We start from the raw sequence: 18,386 nt of genomic DNA on the forward strand, positions 1-18,386 counted from the left end.
CAATGAAACAAAACAAAAAACAGAATCAAACAAAAACTGGTGTACTCAGAAGGATTGAGTTAGCCATAATGGGCTTATGTATTTAAATATATTCAAATTGAGTGATTTGATTTGTATTTTTTTTGGTGGTATTGGGATTTGAACTTACAGTCTTGAACTTGCCAGGCAGGTGCTCTACCACTTGAGCCTGAATGATATGATTTTTAACACATCATCAATGTGCAGGACAATTCCAAATAGTTAGGGAAACTCATGTGAATTCTGAGTTGACAACAGGCAATTTTGCTATCCTTTGCTGTAAGATACAAACCCCAGGTGCAAGCCACGTGAAACTCACTGTAGTAGAGGGAAGAAGGGTTAATTGAATAGACATTTACCAAATGCTTGCTGTCTTCTAAGCAGTGAGGGCATGGAGATGAATGAGGCAGTAGATGCTGTCCACAAGAAACTCACCATATGGGGTTAAAAAAGAGACACAGGAACATGACTTGCAATAAATCTTTGGCAGAATGTACACATCCTCACTAGACAGCTCTGAAGGTGGGACAGTGTAAGAAGGGTTGGCTCCCTTAGGGATGGGCTGTCACCATGCTAACAAAGGAAATTATTTGCACTTGTTTGGACCACATAGCATTTGGCCATTCTATGTGCCTCACTAACATTTTGCCCAGGGTGGCCATGAGCCATGATCCTCCTTGTTACCATTTATCAGATGGACCTGGGTGACTGGAGCTGAAAAAGATGAGGGGACTATTGAGTTTTGCTCAGTAGCCACTTTACTGAAGATCAGTTCTGCTTTTTATAAACTCCTCTTTCACAGAGAGCATTTGGTCACAAAAAGCATGCCAAGTATTACATGTCAAGGTTACATTAGTACAAGGAAGTGCAGTTAAAATTAACTCTTTGTTATGTCTCTTTTAAAACAGGAACCGAGAGGCAGAAGAAGCACACGGTCAGCATAACCTTCTTATTTACATCTGAAGAACATGAAGCCATCTTGGGAACCTTAAGCACTGTTATTTTTCTGAACGTCTGGTTCTGAGACCTTTGCCTGAGTTCCTTGGAGCTTTGTCACAAGGCCAGATGCCAAATCACACAGGCACGGTCCTACTCCTGGCTCTGACACCTCCTGATCTCTGTCTCCTTTGTAGCTGAGATTACAGGTGTTTACCACCATTCTCCATCCTTAAATTAATAATTTTTAAAACAGGAGATGAGAGGTAGGCTAAAAGTGTGGCTCAAATGGTAGAGGTAGAGAGTGTAGCTAGCAAGCATGAAGCCCAGCACTGCCAAAAAAATAAATAAAAGGAGATGGGGAGGCATTTTAAGACTCATCCAGGATTGGGGGAACATTTTTGAAATAATATGTACCTCCAAAAAGTTTAGGTATATCTCTGTAGGAGTAAGGGTTGTACCCTCTTCTCTCCTCAGCTGACAGTAGTGCACTACTGTATTACTGCATGCAGTGGGAGATTACAAATTGCTGTGTCTTGGGCCAAGAAATATATGAAGACCTAAAAAAATGGCTCAGACCTGGTGAATTAAATCTTTGTTAAGAGCTGTCAGAAGGCTTTGTCATAAGCTATATATAGACAAAGTTACAGCCATGTATTCCTAATACCAGGAATTTCTGACTCTTACTGCTGTTAATAAACCACTGCTAATATTGTTGCTTGATTTTTGTAAAACTTTTTTTTGGAGAGCACTGGGATTTGAACTCAGAACCTCACACTTGCTAGGCAGGCACACTACCACTTGAGCCACTCCACCACCCCATTTTTTGCAAAACTTCTTCATAAGTATAAGCTCTGGGAAACATTAATGATTTGCTTCAAGTGTCCAGGGTTTTAGCTTTTTTAGGTCCTCTTTCCATTTTTGTCTTCTTCTAAAAGGAAGAAAGTCTTTTAAAAAGATTGTTGAAATTTTCTAATGAGTCTAAATGCAGCCACGTCCTCAGGCCAGAATTATAGATTTAGCTAAGTTTTATAGAATGCATGCAGGATATTAATTTTTAAAGAGTGTCATGATAACATTGCCAAGATATGCTTTTGTAAGGAAATGAAAGTAATTCCTCTGTATTTGGAGTAGACATTCTTAGACAAGAACTGTAATTTTTGGAATGTTTCTATCACTTCTGAGTTGTTTTCACATTCCCCATGAAGAGCCACTGTCTGTTTCTGGAGCAGTTAGATGCTTAGGGTTTCCATTGAAAGAATACTGTGTGTGTACATTGCGTTTAGAAGCATTAAGGGTACCTCACTGGTTGTGCTACATGGTAGATTCATGACAGGTCCCACAGCTGAATGTCAACAGTGGAACTTCACAGGTAGAGGAATCACAATTGAGCTTGTGCCATTTCTTTACCATAGGAATTGGCCATTTTTTAATCTAAAGTATAGTGGTTTTGATTTACTTAAAGCTTACAGTTGCCAATCCAAATATTTCAGTTTCCTAGCTGGCCAAGAAGTGTACATTTTTAAATTATTATTTTATAGAACGACTGAGTACTAAAAAAATAAATTCAAGAGTCACTTCAAAATCTCTTCCCAAGAGAAACCTTTTCTTTCCCAAGGAGTTGATCATGTTACAAGTCATCGATTTCTGGCTGTTGAAATGGCCCCATAGTAACACACTCAACTTGGTACCCTCATGCCAAAGATGCAATCGGGAAATCACGATGAGCATTTTGGTGCCAAATTCTACTTTACAACTCCTCATCGGAATGTCCTGAATGTGAGGGTCTCTCCCAGTAGCTCTGAGTTCTCAGGAAAATATGTTGTCTGTTTACATTGGTAAGTCATGAACAAGAACATGCCCAGAATGTGGAAAATAAGAATTTTATCACCTCTTTAAGCTTAGAAAACAGCTACTTAAAGAACCAAGGTTTTGGAGTTTCCATTGTTTGGGGGAGTTATTTTTATTTGTTTATCATTTTTATTAGCATACCTTAATAGTACAAAGAGGTTTTATTGTGACAATTCAATAGATACATACAGTTACTTTGAACAAGTTCACCCTCTCTATTATATTCCCTTAACCTGCCTTCACCCTATACAAACAGTGTTTGGTGGGTTTAATCATGCTATTTTCATTTACATATTTCATTTATATATTTATATATTTATGTATTTATGTTTCACTTATATATATGCTATTTTCATTTATGTAATATATATATAATAATTTGACAACATTTTTGAAGTCTGTCAAAAGTCTTGTCATAGTAGAATGCTCAAGTATTAGCATCCTATATGTTATTTTGCTGACTAAAGAGTCATATGCTTTTACATATTCTTGGAGTGTTTTGAATTATAATTGAATACATTTCTTGGAATAGAATTGTCTTCTCAGATACGTGAATGTGCATATGGTGCTTGTGTGTTGAGGGTGAAAAGGTGCAATAAAATTGGTAAGTGTAAAGATAAGAGGGAAATTATGTCCTCTTTGTTTAAAGAGACAGAGAAAGGCACACACAATATTAGAAAAAAAGGAAATAATAGGTTTTAAATAAATTTTTACTTCATTTCCTTTTACTCTCTTCTCTTCCTTTCCCTTCTTATTAAGTACATGAGATATGTAGATATTTTTCAGCTAATTCTGTAAATTATGCATTAACAGAAATTACACTGGTCACTCTAAAACAGAAAGCACTGATAATATGACTTGGGAGTCCATAATGGAAGAATATGGTAGCCAGCATAGGTTAACAAGGGTAACCTATGTACATATATATTATATATGTATAATATACTTCAGTTCTGTGTGTTCCCCACCCCAGTACCATCTGCTTTCCTCTCCCTGCCTCTGCTGATTAGGGAGGAATTTCATTGACATATAATAATTGTGCACAGTGGAAGCCTCATTTTGACAGTTTCATTAGTGCATATAATGTACCTTTTGTACCTTCTGTTACTTCTTTATCTCCCCCTTCCCCAGCTCTCTTTAAAAAAACTTTCTTACACATTTTTTATGTGCGTTTCCCTGTCAAATTGCAACACTGCCTACTTCTGCTTATGGATTTAAAAGATACCAACTCTCCTTAAACATTTCCACTGAATAGAAATAGAAGGAACACTGCCTAACTCATTCTAAGAAGCAAGTACTACACTCATCCCAAAACTGGAAAAGGACACTTCCAAAAAGGAGAACTACAGCCCAATCTCATTAATGAACATTGATGCAAAAATCCTCAATAAAATAATGGCAAACCAAATCCAATGATATATCAGAAAAATCATTCATGATGACCAATTTGGCTTCTTCCCAGGTATGCAGGGATCATTCAATATATGCAAATCAATAAATGTAATACAGCACATTATTAGAGGCAAAGACAAAAACCAGTTGATCATCTCAATGGATGCAGAAAAAACCTTTGATAAGATTCAACACCATTTCATGAGAAAAGCTCTAAGAAAACTAGGAATAGAAGGAATTTACCTAACATTATAATGGCTATATAGGAGAAAAACAGACATCATACTTAATGCAGAAAAACTGAAACCATTTCCCCTAAAGTCAGGAATGAGACAAGGGTGCTCACTCTTCTCACTCCTATTCAACATAGTCCAAGAATTCCTAGCCAGACCAATAAGGCAAGGAGAAAAAATAAATATAATACATATAGGTAAAGAAATAGTCAAAGTTACCACATTCCCAGATGACATGATCTTATACCTAAAAGACACCACAAACTCCTTCCAAAAACTCCTAGGCACCATAAACACCTTCATCCATGTTGCAGGATGCAAAATCAACAAGCCTTTCTATACACCAACAATGAACAAATTGAGAAAGAATATAGGAAAACAATTCCATTTACAATAGCCTCAAGAAAATCAAATACCTAGGAATAGACTAGACAAAGGTTGCAAATGACCTCTACAAGGAGAACTACAAACCACTGAAGAAAGAGATTGAGGAAGATTACAGAAGATTTAAAGATCTTCCATGCTCATGGATTGGCAGAATCAACATAGTAAAAATGGCTATATTACCAAAATCAATCTACATGTTCAACACAATTCCCATCAAAATAACAAGGACATTCATCCCTGAGATTGAAATATGTATCCTAAAGTTCATTTGGAAACACAAAAGACCACGAATAGGTAAAACAATACTGAGCAAAAAGATCAATGCTGGAGGTATCACAATACCCCAACTTTAAACTATACTACAGAGCCTTAGCAATAAAAAACAGTATTGTTCTGACACAAAAACAAGTATGAAGACCAATAGAACAGAATGGAGGACCCATATATGAATCTATACAGCTCTGCCCACCTTATTTTAGACAAAGGCATCAAAAGCATATGATAGAGAATAGACAGCCACTTTAAAAATGTTGCTGGGAAAAATGGTTATCTGCCTACAAAAAACTGAAAATACATCCTTACCTATCACCCTGTACTAGTATCAACTGAAAGTGAATCACAGAAGTTAATATCAGACCCAAAACCTTGCAGTTAATGTAGAAAAGCGCAGGGAATACTCTGGAAGCAATAAGTGTATGCAAGAAGTTCCTCACTACAAATCCAGCAGCCCAGCAACTAAGAGAAAGGATAGACAAATTGGAACACAAGAAATTAAAAACCTTCTGCACAACAAAAGATATGGTCTCTAAGTTGAAGTGACCACCCACAGAGTGGGGGAAATATTTGCTAGCTGTGCATCAGCAATGGACTGATAACCAGAATATACAGGGAGCTCAAAAAACTAAAGTCCTCTAAAGTCAGTTAGCCTATTAGGAAGTGGGCAACTTAATTAAACAGAACTTTTTCAAAGGAAGGAGTCCAAATGGCCAAAAAACAAATAAAAAAATGCTCACCATCTGTGGCCATTAAGGAAATGCAAATCAAAACCACACTCTGATTCCATTTCACTCCTGTTAGAATAGCTATCATTAAGAATACCACAAACCACAAATGTTAGTAGGATGTGGGGAAAAAGGAACTCTCATACACTGCTGGTGGGAATGTAAACTAATATACCCAGTTTGGAAAAAATTATTGTGGCTTCTTAAAATCTAAACCTAGATCTGCCATATAATCCAGTAATACCAGTCCTAGGTATACACACAAAGAAATATGACTCAGGTTATTCCAAAGGCACCTGCACATCCATGTTTATTTCAGCCCTATTTACAATAGCCAAGCCATGGAAATAGACAAAATGCCCAACTATTGACAAATGAATTAAGAAAATGTGGTGTTTATAAACATTAGAATTGTTTTCAACCACAAAGAATGAAATTTTGTCATTCACAAGAAAATGGAAGGAAATAGAGAATATCGTCTTAAGAGAAATTAGTCAGGCTCAGTTGGCAAAAATCACATGTTCTCCCTCATATGGGGATTATATACCTAAAATAAATGCAGTAATATTATTGGACATGGGTCACACACTAAGGGAAGAATGCTCACAGGAGAAATAGGGAAAGGAAAGGAAACCTAAAACTTGAATGTGGTTGATGTGCTCACTGCAGAAGAGTGAATGTAGTAATCTTAAGCAGGAAGAGTCCACTATGGGAAGGGGACCAGGAAGCAGTGAAGAGGTCTAGTAGAGATGAACCAATGTGAGTTACAATACACATGTGCATAGAATCAATGCTAGGAATCTCTCTGTATAGATATCTTTACCTCAAACTAGCAAAAACACTTTGTGTTTCTTATTATCTCTTGTGCTTTCTCTTTAACAAAATCAGAGAACAAGAGGAAGGTACATGTTCTGCCTGGAATTGGGAGTGGGGATGGGAGAGGGAGGAAGTGGACCAAACAATGTATACACATATGAGTAAATGTAAAAATACTAAAAGAAAAAATCAAACAGAAATCCTGGGGAAAAAAGTTCCTTAAATAAAATAAAAACTGCAGTTGAACATCACTCCAGCAGACTAAAACAAGTGGAAGACAGAATTTCAGGACTGAAGACAAAACAGATATTAAAGAAAAGACAGAAGAATTCTTAGACAAAAGACTCAAGAGCTGCAACGGAATACAAAACCATGCAGCCATTTCATCAAAAGACCAAAGCTATGAGTCCTGGGCATTAAAGAAGGACAAGAGGTGCAAGCCAAAGTATATGTAACATATTCAACAGAATAATAGCAAAAAATTTCCCAATTCTCAAGAAAGACTTGCCCATTCAGATATGCTAAGCCTCCAGAACCCCAAACAGACATGACTAAAATAGAACCTCTCCATGGCTTGTTATAATTACAAGAACTAGCACAGAGAATAAGGAAAGAATACTGAAGGCTGTAAGAGAGAAAACTCAAATAACATATAAAGGTAAACACATCAAAATAACAGCAAATTTCTCAAAAGAAAATTTAGGGGCATGGAGTGAGGTACATTGGGCACTGAAAGAAAAAAAATTCATTCCTAGGATACTCTACCCAGCAAATCTATCATGTAAAATCGGTGGAGGAATAAAAGTCTTGCATGATGAACAGAAACTAAAACAATGTATGACCTTGAAACAACCACTACAGAATATTCTGAAAGGAATCCTAAACAGAGAATATGAAAAGAAACATAACAATGAAAAGATGGGATATATTAAACCTCAGAAAAAGAATATGCTACTCAGAGAGTAGCATAGAAATGGCTGCACACACACAAATCCTAATACAATAAAACAACTAAATGGCAGGAATCACCACATACCTCTCAATATTAACACTGAAAATTAATGAACTCAACTCCTCCATCAAAAGACAATGTTTGGCAAATTGGATTAAAAAGGAAGATCTGTCAATCTGTTGTTTACAAGAGACACATCTTATTGACAGAGAGAAACCCTGTCTTAGGGTGAAAGGGTAGAATAATGTATTGACTCTCAAAAACAGGCAAGATTAGCAATGAGGTAAAGTGGACCTCAAACCTAAATTATTCCACAGGATAATTTGTCTCTTCCACAGAGACAAAGAAGGTCACTTCATGCTAATAAAAGGGGCAATACATAAACAGAAAATAACATATAACTTATTATATGTTACTATACACTAGTGGATTTAAAATCACAGATAGACACCAACACAGCAGTAGTGGAAGACTTTAATACTTCCCTATCAGCAATAGATAGGTCATCCACACAAAAATTAAAGAAATTCTAGGTTTCAATGACACCATAGATGTAATAGATCTGTCAGATGTCTACAAAGTATTCCATCCTGTAACAGAATATGCATTCTTCTCAGTAGCCCATGGAATTTTCTCCAAAATAGACCATATTTTAGGGTACAAAGCAAGTCTCAACATGAAATACGCCCATGAATGCTGTCTGACCACAAGTCAATCAAAGTAGAATTCAATAGCAAAAGAAGCAACAGAAAATATTCAAATAATTGAAGGCTGACAACACATTACTCAATGAAAAGCGGGCAATAGAAGAAAAAAGGGAGGAAATCAAAAAGTTCCTGGAATTTAATGAAAATGAAAACACAACCTATTAGAGTATATGGGACACAGCAAAGGCAGTCCTAAGAAGAAAGTTTATACCCATGAATGTATATATTAAAAACACAGAAAGATCTCAATTAAATGACTTAGTGCTACATCTCAAACTCCTTGAAAAATAAGAACAACCTAAACCCAAAATAAGTAGAAACAGAGAAATAATAAAAATAAGGTATAAAATAGAGGTCAATAGAGATCAAAATAACCAGACAAAGAATCAATGAAGCAAAAAGCTGGTTCTTTGAAAAAGTAAACAAGATTGATGAACCCCTTGCAAATCTGACTAAAATGAGGACAGAAAGGACCCAACTTAACAAAATAAGAAATCAAAATGGGGAGATAACAAGAATCACCAAGGAAATTAAGGTAATCATCAAGGACTACTTTGAAAACCTATAGTCACATGAACTGAAATATCTAGAAGAAATGGACAAATTTCTAGATACATATGATCATCCAAAATTGAACCAAGAGCATATTAATCACCTAAATAAATATGTAGCATGCAATGAACTTGAAGCAGCAATAAAGTCTCCCAATAAAGAAAAGTCCAGGACCTGACAAATTATCTGATGAATTTTACCAGACCTTTGAAAAAGAACTAATGCAAACACTACTTAAATTTTCTGTGAAACAAAAAGGGAAGGAACACTGCCTAATTCATTGTATAAAGCCAGAATTACACCCATCCACAAACCAGAAAAGGACACAACTAAAAAGAGAATTTTGGGCCAATGTCTTTAGTGAACACAGATGCAAAAATCCAAGGAATGCAGAGGGAGTTCAACATATGCAAATCATTAAATGTAGCACAGCATATTAGCAGAAGCAAAGACAAAAACCACTTAATCACCTCACTAGATACAGAAAAGCCTTTAACATAATTGAACATCCTTTCATGATAAAAGCCTTGATGAAACTAGGAATAGAAGGGTACATAATAAAGGCTACATAAGATAATCCTATAGCCAACATCATACTACATGAGGAAAAACTGAAACCAATTCCTGTAAAATCAGGAGAGAAACAGGATTTCCACTTTCCACTCTTACTAGAAAGTATTGGAGTTCCTAACCAGCACAATAAGACATGAAGAAGAAATAGAAGGAACACAAGTTGAAAAGAAAGTAATCAAATGATCTACATAGCATGATCTTAAACCTCAAAGACCCAAAAAACTCCTAGACATCATAAACAACTTCAGCAAAGTAGCAGGATACAAAATCAACTAACAAAAATCAGTAGACTGTCTATACAACAATGAAGAGATTGAAAACTATTATAGGGAAATATTTTCATTTACAATAGGCTCAAAAATCAAATATCTAGGAATAAACTTAACACAAGATGTGAGTGACCTCTACAATGAAAGCTACAAACCATTGAAGAAATAAATTGAAGAAGACAACAGAAGGTGGAAAGATTTCCCATGCTCATGGTTTGGCAGAATCACCAAAGTAACAATGGCTATACTACCAAAACCAATCTACATGTCAAAGCAATTCCCACCCAAAATCCCAAAGACATTCTTCACAAATATTGAAAAATAAACTCTAAAGAAATTTCAAAGCAAAAAAGAACAATAATAGCCGAGACAATACTGACCAAAAAGAACATTGTAGGTATCACCATACTCAACTTCAATCTATACCACAGAGCCATAGCAATAAACAGAGCATGGTACTGGCACAGAAATAGATATGAAGACTGATGGGACAGAATAGAAGACCTGGATTTGAATATCCACCTACATTTTGACAAAGGTGCCAAAAAGATTCAATGGAGAAAAGACAGCCTCTTCAACAAATAGTGTTGGGAATACTGGGATGGTTTGACTTCTTCCTCACCTCTTTTTGAATTCCTTTTATTTCTTCTTGTTGTCTATTTAACATGTATGCATCAGACAATGGATTGATAACAAGAATATACAAGGAGCACAAAAAACTAAACTCCCAAATTCAATGACCCAATGAAGAAATGGGTAAATGAACTGAACAGAGCCTTCACAAAGGATGAAGTGCAAATGGCTAAAAAACAGATGAAAAAATGCAGACCATCCTTGATCATACAGGAAATGTAAGTCAAAACTGGGTTAAAATTCCACCTCAGTCCTGTTAGAATAGCTCCTTTCAAGAACACAAACAACCACAAATGTTAACGAGGATATGTGGAAAAAGGAACTTTCATATACTGCTGATGAGAATGTAAATTAGTTCAACCACTATGGAAAACAGTATGGAGGCTCTTCAAAAAAACTAAAAATGGATCTGTGACATGATCCTGCAATACCACTCCTGTGGATATACCTGAAGGAATGTGAATGAGGTTACAGCAGAGGTACTTAAACATCCATGTTTACTGAAGCTCTATTCACAATAGCCAAGCTATTGTAACAGCCAAGATGCCCCACTACTGATGAATGGATTAAGAAAATGTATTTGTACACAGTGGAATTTTACTCAGTTACAAAGAACAATGGAATTTTGTCATTTACACGTAAATGGATGGAGCTAGAGAACATCATCTTAAGTGAAGTTAGCCAGGTTCAGAAGGCCAAAAGCTGCATGTTCTCTCTCTTATGTGGAACAAACCTAAAACAAATGCATCAACATTATGAAACATTGGTCACACTAATGGGAGGTCGTGCATGGGAGGGGTAGGGTAAAAGAAGGAAGCTAAGAACTTGAATATGGTTGGTATACTCTCTATAATAGAATATTCTATTATAGAGAGAGAATATGGAGAATATAGAATTCTCAAACCAGCTGAAACCACCTAAGAAAGTGACTAAGGTAGAATGAAGAAAACAGAATGATGAACCAATTGTGGTTATATACATGGAAATATCATGAGGAAACTCCCTGTGTAGCTACCTTTATCTCAAACAAGCACAAATGTCTTTTTTTTCTTGTTATCTTTTCACTTTTTTCTTCTAGAAAATCAGAGGAGAGTGTAAGAAGTCCTGTCTGGGGAGGTTGTTACCAGTGTGTGTGGTGGGGGGAAGATGGCAGGGAAATGGGGTAGGAGGGTAAATTTGGTGAAGAAATGTGTACACATGTACATAAATGCAAAAACTAGACCTGTTGAGACTATTCCAGGAATGGGGGTTGGGGGGACAAAGGAGAGTGGCAGAGGGGGTGAATTCAAGTATGATATATTTGGTACATTGTAAGAGCTTTTAAAAATCCCACAATGTACCCCCACCCAGCACATCAATAAAGGAAGAAAAAAATAAAATTTAAAAAAGAAGGGAACTAAGGTAGAGAGGAGAAAAATGGAGGAGATGAACCTATTTTGGTTATACATGTAAATTGCACAAGGAAACTCCCTGTATAGCTATCTCAAACAAACAGACATGTCTTTTTTTTTTCTTTTCAAAAGCAGAGAGCAGGGAGGTAAAACAGATCCTGTCTATGGTTTGGCATCATTGGGAGGGGAGAGGGAGTAAGGAAGGGTATAGGAAAGTGAATATGGTGGAATTATTATGTACACATTTATGTAAATGGAAAATTGAGACCTGTTGAAACTATTCCAGGAATGGGGGTGGATAAAGCAGAATGATGGTGGGAGTGAATTCAACTATGATACATTGTAAGAACTATTGTAAATGTCACAAGGTATCCCAGGCACAGCAATAATAAACAAAAGAGCCCAAAATAAAGGAAATTTACAAGTGTCGACAGTATGTGAAAACCAAAAGTCAGCCTCTGCTAGTGAGTCTGTAAACTGGTATTTTTGGACATCTGATTGGCAGTGTCTGCTAAAGCTGAACAAGTACACAATTTAAGACCTATAACTTCTCCCTGATTTGTTGACAATAAGAATGTGTGCATATATTCACTAGAACATGTGGGCTTGAATCTTAAAACATCATTTGAAATAAAAGAAAACCCATGTACCCATATATTTCTAGCAAAACTATTCACAACATCCAAAGGTTTAACACAATTTGAATATGTATTGATAGATAGTTAATAAAATGTGGTGTATTCTTACAATAAAAAGGAATGAAGTATTTATACATGCTGCACCATGGAAAGACCTGAAAGTAATATATGATTATAAGAAATCATATTCAAATGATTCCATGTTCTATATGTTTAGATGAACTATTCTGAAGACTTACACCTATAGATAGAAAAAATGCAATAGTAGTTCTTGAATTCTTGGTGGGAAAGAATGGGGAATGAATTGAATGCCAACAGACAGTGGGTTTATTTTGGGGTGGTAAAATGTTTAAAGATTAGATAGTGGTAATGGTTTCCCAACTTAGTGGGGGGAGACAGAGAGAGACATACACACATGAGAGAGAGAAAGAGAGATTGAAAGAGACAAAAGGTCTGAATCTAATTTCTTCATGATAGTGTGAGAGAATTATACTTATTTTTATTGGACTAAAAGGAACTAATGAGATAGTGTACTGATAATAAGTAACAGAATGGCTAATTTGTTTCACAAAAAGATGCCTCATTAGTCTCTCTTTTTCCTACTACTTTCTTTTCAATTATTTCTTTCAATCATTTATTTTATTACTATAATCATCTATTTTTGTTATAAAACAGGTATTATCTTAAAGTTTAATTTTTAATCCATACTCAAATGACTTCCACTCTGACTATTTGTATGTAAATAAATTCAATAGACAAGTTGATATAACATGGATGGATTGTTTCAAATATATTTAGTTACCTGAAGGTATTTTTTTTAAAAGTCACTACTATGAAGGAATTTTCAATAAAGGTAGTTATATAACACATGTACACACCATCTGCATGGAAGAGATACTATGGCACATTGGACTACTAGTTATCACAAAAGATGGGCAAATTGACTCACAGGCAACATGACACGTACAGAAGTATGTAACTCTTTGATAGCTGTGTCCAATGGTACTGAAATGGTTGAAATTCCAAATATTTCAAAAGCCTAGTTTTATAAATGATCACCAATTTCAAAGAGTATTCAAAGAAACAAATGAATGATGCAAAAAGTCACTTTAAGACTCGTGTGAGCGATTTCACAATTCTAACAAGAAATTCAGCAAAGAGCTAGATCTTCTGAAATCAAAAACCCATGACCCTTACAAATGAAAAGCACAATAAATCAAAAAGAAAAATCTCTAACACCCACCAATAGACTTGACTTAGTATAAGATAGAATATTAGGAATTTGAATACAAGGTTGAGAAATTATTACCATCAGTTAGAAATAAAGAAAAAAAATTGTGGCAACTACATTCAAGAACTCTTGAAAGTGATTAAGTGATAAAACTCATTAATCTTTGATATGGAAAAGGGAACTAAGATACAGACTTAAGACATATACAACTTACTCAATGAAATTATAGCTGATCATTCCCTAAATCCAGGGAAATAAATAGATATCCAACTACAAGGGGCATTTAGAACTTCAAATGGAGCTGACCTGAATAAAATCTTTGTATGTTATATTATAGTTAAAGTGCCCAAACTACAGAACAAAGAATATTGAAATCTGAAAGAGTAGTACCAAAGACAAAGGCAGACTTCTCATCAGAAACTTTAAAGAGCATGGAATGATGTATTTCACATCCTTAAACTGTCAACCAAGATTACTATAAGGTGAAGGTGAAATAAAGTTCTTTCAATAATAAGCCTAGACTAATGCAATTCATGACAACTTAAACAGCATTGCAGAAGGTGTTTAGATGAATAATGATATAAACAAGCATGAGAGTTTGGGAAATATTAAATCTAATATTAAAAGAATAGGTTAAAAAAGAGAATTAGGAGATAACCAAACACAATAAACTAAATAAACAAGCAAACCTCTAAGATGAAGAAGAAAGAATTTAGTAAATACTTTTAATAACCCTAACTGTGAATGATCTTACCCCTCCATCTTAGAGACACAATCTGTCTGAATGGATTATAAAAGAAAGACTAACTTGTATCTTCCTGCAAGAAACTCAGGTCACAGGCAAACACACACAGAGATTTGAAGTAAAAGGATGCAAAATCATATTTCAACCAAAGGAAATCTGAAAACAAGCAGGAGTAGTTACAGTATAAACATTCTTCTCAGCAGTACATGGAATTTCTCCAAAATACATCACATTATAGACCGTAAAGTAACTTTAATAAATAAAAAATATTCATATGTAACAAAGTGGATTTTAAGCTAAACTTGGAAGGGACAAAGTAGGTTATTGCATATTAGTAAAGGGAACAACCCATCAAGGAACTATAAGGATTATACATATATATTTATAATTTACATATGGACCAAAGATCAATGTACCCAATATCATACTACAATCACTACTGGACATAAAAGGGCAATTAGGTTTAAATACAATAATAGTGAATGACTACAATATTTCATACTTATCCATAGGTAGATAATTCAGAGAAAATTTAACAAAGAATCTTCAGAATTATAATATAACATAGATCAACTGGTCTTCACAGACATCTATGAAACATTCATCCAATAGCTGTAGAATATGCATCCGTCTCAGTAGCTCATGGAACTTTCTACAAAGTAGATCACATCTTAGAACATAAACCAAGCCTTAAACATTAAAAAAATTGAAATAGTGTCTTCTGTCTTATAAGATTACAATTGAATAAAATTAGATATAACAGCAGAAGCTAGAAAAAAAATACAATCACATGAATATTGAATGATGCACTTTTGAATGATCAGTGCATCATTAAAGAATTCAAGCAAGAAACTAAAAAACACTTAGAATCATACAAAAATGAAAATTTGACTAGATTGGGGAGAATAAAGTAACATCATGGAAGACCAATGAGCAAAGAATTAGTACTTTGAAAAGATAAATAAGATTGATAAACCTTAGCCAAATTAACCAAAAGAAAGAGAAGGTCCAAATTAATAATTTTAGAGATGAAAAGAGGATATTACAACAAATTCCACCAAAATCCAGAAGTTCATTAGGGAATATATTTTGAAATTTTGTATTTCAATAAATTTGAAATCCTAGAAGAAATATTTTCTAGACACATGTGTTCTACCAAATTAACAAGAACCTACAAAAAACTCAACAAGATCTATAATAAGCAACAAGATTGAAGCAATGATAGTCTCCCAACATAGAAAAATCCAGAACCAAATGAATTTATTTATGGAATCTACCAGATCTTTAAAAAGCTAGGGTTGGAGCAGTTGCTCAGTGGTGGAGTATGTGCTTGACATGCACAAGCATCTGAGTTCAATCCCCATCACTGCAGAGAAAGACACACAATAAAGAGCCAAAATGAATGCTCTTCAAACTATTCCAGAAAACTGAAAGGATAAGAATGCTTCCATACTCACTACTCAAAGTCAGTCTTATCTTTATATCAAAACTAGATAAGGATACAACATGAAATACAATTCTCAATCAATGTCCTTGGTAAACACAAAATTCCTTAATAAAACATTGCAACCAAATTCAATATATATCATACACCATGATCAAATTGGCTTTATTGTAGGAATGCAGGGATGGTTTATTATATGCAAATCAATAAAGAGTTCAACTCAGCACATAAATAGAAATGATGGACAAGAATTGCATTATGATCTTAAAAAGTAAAGTATAAAAGTGGCAAAATTCAATGTCCCTTCATGATAAGAGCCCTTATGAAACTATGAGCAGAAGACCATTCCTCTAGATAATAAATGCTTATATGCAACAAACTGATGACCAGTGCAATAGTGAATGAGGGAAAAATTGAATGCCTTTCTTCTAAAAGCAGTAATGAAACATCACTGTCCACACTAACCACTGATTCAGTAAAGTACTTCAAATCTTTTCCATACCAACAAAGCAAGGGAAAGACACAAAGGACAAACAAATAAGCAGGGAAGGAGACAAGTTACTCTACTTACAGACAGTATGATCCTACACATAGAGACCATAAAAAACCCTTAGACTTAAATGCTTTTATCCAAGTATGAAGATTCAAAGTAAGCCCTAAAAAAACATAGATTTTCTATACACTAATAGCAAACAAGCTCAGAAAGAAATCAAGAAAATAATCCTACTTTTAATAATCTCAAGAAATAGATAAAACACCTAGGAATAAATCTATCCAAGAAGACAAAAGATCCCTACAGTGAAATGTGTAAATCACTGGGGAAAGAAATTGAAGAGGGTAAGAGAAGACAGATAGGCTTCCAGTATTCATTGATTCACAAAATAAATATGGGGAATGGTCATAGCACAGAAACTGATCAACAGACTCAACACAATTCTCAGCAAAATCCCAACAATATTCTCCACAGAAGTAGAAAATGAATTCCTAAAATCTGTATAGAAGTATGAATAACCACAAGTACATAACCCAATTCTGAGCAAAATGAGCAATGCTAGAGGTATCATAATACCTTTCTGACTTTAGAGTCAGAGTATCAAAAGCAGCATATTGCTAGCGCAAACAGACACATGAATGAACAGACTAGAACAGACAACCTCAAAACAGACCCATGCAGGCACAGACATGTGCTTCTTGAAAAAGATGCCAAGGCCTACAATTATGAAAAGACATCCTCTTCAACAAATGGTCCTGTGAAAACAACATCCACATGTAGAAGACTGAAACTGTATCCATTATCCCTCACCCTATACGAAACTCAATTCAAAGTGGATTGAAGACCTTAATGTGAGACCTGGAACTTCACAAATACTAGGGGAAAATTTAGAGAAAACATTTCAAGGTGGAGGCATAACCAATGAATTTCTGAACAGCACTCTGATAGCTCAGGAAATAATAGCAGGAATTGACAAATTGGATGGCATAAAATTAAAATTTTCTAAACAGCAAAGAAAATAATTACCAGAGTGAAGAGATAGCCTACAGAGTAGGAGAAAATTTTTGCCATCTATTCATCCATCAGGTGGTTCATATCCAGAATATGTAAGGAACTCTCTGGAGGCGTGGCTCAAAGGTTAGAGTTCCTGCATGCAAAGAGTGAGTTCAAACCCCAGCACTACCAAAAATAAAGTAAGAATATATAAAGCACTCAAAAAATTATACATCAAAAGAGCACATTGGTCAAATGAACAAAGTGTTCTCAAAATCAGAACTACAAATGGCCAATAAATACATGAATAACTATTCAACATCTTTAGCATCAGGTATATATAATTTAAAACTACATTGATCTCTCCCAAATTGGAATGACTGTTATTTTAAAAATGCAGATGAGAACATGAGGGAAAATTGTGCCCTTATAATTTAACCACAATGGAAACCATATGGACGTTCCTTAGAAAACTAAAAATAGAATTATCATGTCATCCATTTAAAATACTCCTAGGTATATACCGAAAGTATATACACAGCTTACAATAGAGATACCTGCACACTCAGTTTACTGCTATATTCATCACAAAAACAAAATTATATGATCAGCCTTTGTGTCCATCAAAGATGAGTGGATAAAAAACGTGATACATATATACACATTACAGTATTACTCAACCACAAAGAAAAATGAAAGCATGTTGTTTGCAGGAAAATGGATGGAACTGAGGATGCTTTTGTTAAACAAACAAGTCCATCCCAGACATATATTGTATGTTTCATATCGTATGTGTAGTTTGGAGTCTTACAAAAGACATGAAAGTAGAATGGGGACTCTGGGTAGATGAAAAGGGACCATGGGAGAAGGGAAGGATAATAGGATAAGGGAAGTGTGATATAAGTTACATATATTTATGAAAATGTCATAAGAAAACCATTATTTTATGCATTTACCACAGACTAATTAAAAAAATACAAAATGTACAATAAATCAATGATTTTCCAAACACTTTCCAACTGAGTAAATTGTCATCAATGCCACTGAGTACAGTTTCTTAGTGGTATAGTGCTAATGAAGGAAATATTAATAAAAGCAGGAATAATAAAAGCACTCATTGAGGTGTCAAAT

The sequence above is a fragment of the Castor canadensis genome, chromosome 8 (assembly GCF_047511655.1).
Source record: "Castor canadensis chromosome 8, mCasCan1.hap1v2, whole genome shotgun sequence".
In the NCBI taxonomy this organism is placed as follows: Eukaryota; Metazoa; Chordata; class Mammalia; order Rodentia; family Castoridae; genus Castor; species Castor canadensis.